Source organism: Myotis brandtii, unplaced genomic scaffold (genome assembly GCF_000412655.1).
Source record: "Myotis brandtii unplaced genomic scaffold, ASM41265v1 scaffold504, whole genome shotgun sequence".
NCBI classification, from domain to species: domain Eukaryota; kingdom Metazoa; phylum Chordata; class Mammalia; order Chiroptera; family Vespertilionidae; genus Myotis; species Myotis brandtii.
Window position 1 is genome coordinate 3,981,287 of NW_005369217.1, and position 7,279 is coordinate 3,988,565.

Below are 7,279 nucleotides of genomic sequence, written 5' to 3' on the forward strand. Positions count from 1 at the left end.
TTGTATGCCTATATGCATAACCCATGGACATAGACAATAGGGTAGTGAAGGCCTGGGGAGGGGGGTGGGGGCAGACTAGAAGGGGTTAATGGGGGGAAAAGGGGGACATATGTAATATTTCAACAATAAAGATTAAAAGAAAAGAACAAAATTTCACTGACTAACTTTGAAGATCTAATTGGCTTTATTAAGTGATTCACGAATTGGGCAGCATCTCATTTTAGCAACTAGAAGGGCATTCCAATGACCTGTACAAGAATGAATGGATTACTTTAGGCTAGGACACCTTCCTGAGGGAAAGGCTGGGGGATCTTGTCAGGTAGATTACCTCACTAATGTTGATCAGGAAATTCCAGACTGATTGGTTTACATTTTCACTCCTGAGAGAGTGAAATTTAGTTATTTAGTTTTGATTTGGAGACATGGGTTGCAAAAGTGACTTCGTTTTGGCCTATGTCTATTTTTTACAGGGAAGAGGCAGTTGCTTTAACAGACAATTGTGAATTTGCTTTAGCTGTTCACTGGCTGTGAAACACTGGCAAGTTATTGGATCTTTCTGAGCATTTAATCGCTTGTCTGTAAAATGGAAATTATCATCTTTCAAGTTGTTTTGCGGATTCCAGGAGAGGCACTGAAGCACTCCACAAATGCTGACATGAAAGGTATCTGACTAATTTAGATAGTCGGGAAAGCTTCCACCAGTTTAATATTTTCTCTGTACCCATCACCAAAAATAACTGGAGGTAATTTTAGGTAACTGAGAAATAGAAATGTATTAGACTGCTAACTTTGAAATGTTTCTGACATTTTACCCTCAGAAATTCTCTAAGTTACATTTGTTTAGAATTTTACAACTTACATTAAGGATAATATTGTTATCACCCGTTGCTTTGTAAATTTTGCAAAGTTCTCTAGCCAAAAGCAATACATTGCATTCTAGCAAGATCAAAGACTATTCAAATAATGTGAGTATAAAATATTGCACAACTTTCTCAACTTATGGCCCATTTATACCAAGACTCATTGCATTGCTTCTTGGTTTTTGGCTAAGATCAAGTGTAGTATGAAGACTCATTGCTGTAAGAGAAGCATCTCTTGTTTTCTGGTGATGGCAATAGTTTTACGAAATGCCATTTCCACTCTCTCACCCCTTCCCCTCCCCTTTATCTCTTTCCCTCTCACTTGCCTCTCCCCTCCCATGCCCTCTCCCCTTTTCTTCTCCCTCCCCCAAGTTTTCCTTGGCCCTCCCTGTCTGAGTTGGGTGCCTCTTCAGTAGGCTTCCACAGTCTGAATTCCGAAGGTAATCTGAAGTGCACTGTTCTGTCATTGTACATGGGTCTTCCCCAACAGATTGTGAATTTGCAGCGGGCAAGAATTGTGAGTGTTCCTGGCAAACACTCAGCCCCTGGCTCCCAACAACCACAGCTGTGGCATTGCTATTAGTTCTGCACTAATCCCATCATGCCTTTCTCCCTATTTATGTCAATCCTGTTCTCTCAGGTCATCTCTCATCTTTTGGACTCTGATCTCCACCTGGCCTTGCACGTCCTTTTTCTCACCCCATGTCTCACTCCTCCCCAACTTCTGAAACCGTTCCACAGTGACCTCACAGCACTCCCTCTTTACCTTACTTTTCTGAATATTCTCTTCAACTTCTTGCTACAGTGAAGACCTGGTTCTCCCAAGGACACAAATTCCCTTGCAGATAATGACCATTTTCTCTCCCTCTCTGCTCATATCATGGACCTACAAGCAGACTGGGTATATACACTAAGCGTTTGTATACTCCATATTCATATGCTGAAACCTAACCCCCAAAGTGATGGTACTGGAGGGTGGGGCCCTTGTGAATGAAATTAGTGCCCTTATTAAAGAGACCTCAGAGAGTTCTCTTACCCCTTCTGCCTGATGAGGACACAGGAGAAGATGGCCATCTATGAACCAGGAAGCTAGTTTTCACCAGACACTGACTTAGCCTCCAGAATAGTGGGAAATAAATTTTTGTTGTTTATAAGCCACCTAGTCTACGGTATTTTTGTTATAGGAACCTGAATAGACTAAGACAGGGATATCCTCATTACTGTTCCAGACCATTTTCCCTCCCCAACTCCTTTTTAAAAAAAATATATTTTTATTGATTTCAGACTCTTTCTTCATCTTTCCTCACCAACTCCTTTTTAAAAAATGTATTTTTATTGATTTCAGAGAGGAAGGGAAAGGGAGAGAGAGAAAAACATCAATGATGAGAGAATCATTGATCAGCTGCCTCTTGTACGCCCCCTACTGGGGATCGAGCCTGCAACCCAGGAATGTGCCCTTGACCAGAATCAAACCTAAAACCCTTCAGTCCATAGATGATGCTCTATCCATTGAGCCAAACCGGCTAGGGCTCTCCTCACCAACTCTTGACTCTCAAGTCATCAGACTATACCCCACCTTACTGTCCTCCACTGCCTCCTTTTTCTTTTTCTTATTCCTTATCTGAGGATATTTTTTCCCCCCAATAATTTTTAGAGAGAGTGGAAGGGAGAAGAGAGGGAGAAATATATATAGAGAAAGAAACATCAGTGTGAGAGAGACATATCGATTGATTGCCTTCTGTACTCAACCCCACCGGGGTAGTGGAACAAGCCTGCAACCCAGATACGTGTCCTTGACTTGGAATCGAACCTGAGACCCTTCTGTGGGAGGGCTGGCTCTCTAACCACTGAGAAGCACCACCCAGGGCCACTGCCTCCTTTTTTTGGCACACACCCTCATTCTTTAAGATTTTAGCTTTAGACTGACAAATCTCAGAGGAAGGTGGGCATCGCAGGGTGTGTGGGAGAGATTAACCAAGGAATTTATATGCATAGCCCATGGTCACAGACAATAGTGTGGTGAAGGTCTGGGAGGGGTGGGTGTGTAGTGGAGGGGGTCAATGGAAAAGAAAAGGGGGACATCTGTAATACTTTCAATAATAAAGATAATTTTTAAAGCCCCCCCCCCCCAAAAAAAAAGATTTTATCTTCAGATACCTCTCTCCCTTATTACTTCTGTCATACTTCTTGATGACTGTTTTATCCTCATCAGTTATTTTTTTCTGGTCTTGGTTTTCTCCCCATTTTCCTCTCTAATGCCCTTGCTCTGATCTTACCTCATGCCACTCACTCCCATGGTCAGTCCTTAGACTTGGTCATTACTAATAACTGTCCCTAATCTCAGTCTCAAGTGCCAGCTATTATTATTAATATTATTATTTTTTCAGAATTTTTTGAGTTGGACAATTCATGAGTTGCATTACCACAGACAAAGGAGTTATTTTCTTTTAGCCCCTTTTGCTCTCTTCAGGGGCTGCTGTGGTGAGTTTGGTGATAGGATACCTGGGAGGAGAAGCAAGAGGAACTGAGCAACGAAGGAATTAAGGGTTTTGAATTAAGCCAGAAAGGAAGAGGTAAAGCTTGGGGGACAGGGGAATGTAGAACAATCTTCTATTCTGGAAGGAAAGGATGGCCACCCACATACCAGAAGGTGGAAAATCACTGAAGAACAGTAAACAGCCCTGGCTGTGTAGCTCAGTTGGTTAGAGCATCGACCCAATATGCCAAGGTTATGGATTTGATCCCTGGTCAGGGCACATGCAAGAGTCAGCTAGTGAGTGCCTGGATGGCTGGGACAACAACAAATAGATGTTTTTCTCTCCCTCTCCCTTCCTCTGTCTCTCTAAAATAAATAAATAAATAAATAAATAAATAAATAAATAAATAAATAAATAAATAAACAGTAGACACTATAAACTAGAGGCTGGCAGGGCCAGCAAGGGTGAATAGATAGATTAAAGGCAGCCCCAGGGATCCAGGGAGAAGAAAATGTTCCAGAGCACACAGTAGGGGCTAAATAAATATTTGTTGAATAAATGAATAAATGATAAGCCTCTAGGCTTAGGGTTTTGTTGTTTTCTCAGTCTGTTTGGGGCCAAGAAGTGCAAGGGTGTCACATTTTAGGTGGGTATGGGGATGGGAAGGGCAAGGCTTCTGTTGGCATATTTCTGGTGCAAATTAGAAGCTGCTCTAGGTCTGGGCGGATGGATTAAAAAAGGCTCCCACTTTTTCAGGCTCTAAGCAGCGTTGTGTCAGCAATGTGTGGCCTGGACTTAATTAGATTAATTAATTAATTAAAATTAATTTTAGAGAGAGGAAGAGAGAGAAAGAGAGAAGAAAACATTGGTGTGAGAAAGACACATTAATCGGTTGCTTTGCCTATCAGCCTCTACTGGGGATCGAATTGGCAACCTGGACATATGCCCTGACCAAGAACCGAACCCACCACCTTTCGGTGTACAGAATGATGCTCCAAGCAACCGAGCCACACCAGCCAGGGGTGTGGTCTAGATTTCAGCACCTCCATCTTAGGTTGGAGGCTGGTGGGTAAAATAATAATGTGGCAAGCGTCTATATTTCATTCTTGACCCTCTTCCCCTCCAGTAGTTCTTATACCGCTTGGACCTGGGCTACCACAATCTCTGAAGCCCCAAGCATTTTCAGCCTCTCTGCTGTGACTTTCTTTTGCTAAAACAGTTGAGGCCAAGGTCTAGTTTGAAATGAAGAGTTGGGAAAAAAAAAAAGTAGTAATAAAAAAGAAAACAAATTAGTTTATGATGGGACTTCTTTTTACTTTCTATTAAGACATCACTACAGACACCTCATTTTCAATCCTCACAACAATATTCCCAAATATTAATTACCACATTCTTACTGAGGTCCAAAGAGAGCCTACAACTTGTGCCAGGCATGGAGCAAGGAATGAAGTTGAAATTCAAACTCAAGGTACTCCACTGTGACACATGTTTGCTGTATTTTCTTCCGGTAAAATACACTCCTAGGTGTAAACTCATTGAAGTCAGGCTTTGCTTTATCTTTTCACCTTCGTATCTTTCCCAGAGTGTAGCATCATCCCTGACACTAAGAAAATGCGGAAGAAAGGTCTTTGGAGTGGAACTGAATGAGGATGAGCATGGCTGCTGGCCACCAGCGTTCCCCTCTCCCTGCAGTCGTTTCACCCTGGGCACCAGTCCTCAGAAGGCTGTCCTCATGATTTGCCACTTGCACCTTCCCCTCCTAAGGAAATGCTTCTCCTGATAGGCCTCTGCCTGGTCCAATGGCTGTGGTCATTTGACCCCAAGGGGGATCTGGAAACACTCTTTTCTTGGTGGCTCATATAGTTGCTGGGGGCTAACGGTTTCCCTAATTACCTCCGGTGCTCTTGTTTGGCTCCTGTATTTAGCTAGAGGTGTATCCAAGGACTCGGTAATTTTCAGCACTTTATAAAAATTGACCTCAATGCAGCACTCTACAGCCTAGGTATTTTCAAATTATTCAATTATTTTGAAATGTTTAATGAACCACAGATTGTCTGTTTTTAAGTTGTTAAGATGCAACTTTCAACAAACTTAAAGCCACTGCCCGATTTTAGCTTTCTTTTGGTTTTCAAACATGTCCAAGCCATAGAGTTAGTAAACAGCAAGCCTGGGATTGGAAACCTTTTAGGTTTGGATTGGAATAGTGACTCTGTTGACAAGTTGGGCCAGTTTCTTAGCTTCTACAGTAAAAAGATCTAATTGTTGATCACCTACGAGATTCCAGGAACTGTTCTAAAAGCTCTTCTCATCTGTAAATTGGTATACTAATAGCAACTACTTAGTTCATAAGTGTTATCTTAAAGGTGATGTGCAGGCATGTTTGTAACATCCTTTGAATGAAGGATGGATTATTATAAATGCTCAATAATGTTGGTCACTGAGATGGTCATTGGTAATATTCTTCACAGCCAAGAAATACAATGAGCCACAAAAATGCAGTGCTGCCTCTGCCCTTTTCATTTTAAATGGCGCTGTTCTGAAGAATGTTTGTAAACATGTCAAAAACACTCTTTTAAAAAAATTATTTTTAATTTTTTGTGACAAATACTCCCCCCCCTCCAAGTTTTAAGTAACTTTTAAATTTTAAAATAGATTTCAAATTTACAGAAAAGTTGCAAGATGGTACAGAGAATTCCCCTCTGTCCCTTACCTGCATCTCACATTACTAAGAAGCCAACATTGGTACATTTTTAGTAACTGAACCGAGGACTTCTTTCATATGTCACTAATGTGCTTTTTCTGTTTCAAGCTCTAATAGAGGATGCACCTTGCATTTGGCAAATGCTCCCTTCTGCACTAAGCAATCACTTCCGCTAGCCTTATCTCTGTGGCTGCTCTTAAATGCTATAGGGAAGCACCTTGTATGTGCTAATTCTGGCGTTTGCAGCTTGCCACCTTCACTTTTCTGACCAACCTTTTTCTTACTCTCTGACAGATCCATAGAACTGGTCCACAACAGTGTTCATAGCTGTGTGACCTAACTCAAATCCCCTAGGAACCCTCAGTTTTCCCATCTGAACAATGGGGGTAGTGCTAATTCCTACAGGGCCTGGCACATAGTGACTCCTCCTCAAAAAATGTTAATTACAGCTTTTGTTATATCATTGTGTTTTCCTCTTCAGAACATAAGCCACCCTAGCTCTTGTGTCCATACTTTTTAAAAAATATACATATTTTTATTGATTTTAGAGAGGGAGAGAGATATAGAAACATCAATGATGAGAGAGAATTCTTGATCAGCTGCTTCCTGCACACCCCCTACTGGGGATTGGCCCACAACTCAGAGTCGAACCCAGGACCCTTCAGTCTGCAGGCTGATGCTCTATCCACTAAGCAAAACCGTCTCTAGGGCCATCCTTTTTTTTTTTTTGGTAAGAGAACATTTATTGGGTAAGCTAATGGTAACGTGCACGGGTGGGAGGTGGGGAAGGGAGAGGCATGGGCGTGCTCCTAGGAGGGAGAGTGCCTGTCCATACTTTTTCAATCCTCTAATGTTATCTCAAATGACACTCAGTTTATTAGGTGAGCTTGCTGATTCAGAGCCTGCTTTCTTACCAGAGAAGTTTAAGTGCTTCTTCTACTTATTATTATTTATTTTTATTTTTATTTTTTTGTTAATCTTCACCCAAGGACACTTTCTCATCAATTCTTAGAGAGAGTGGAATGGAGGGGGAGAGGCTCTAGGAACCCTGTTTCCTCATCTGAACAATGTGGGTAGTGATAATTCCTACAGCGCCTGGCACATAGTGACGCCTCCTCAAAAAATGTTAATTATAGCTTTTGTTATATCATTGTGTTTTCCTCTTCAGATCATAAGCCACCCTAGCTCTTGTGTCCATACTTTAAAAAAAATATATATATATTTTTATTGATTTTAGAGAG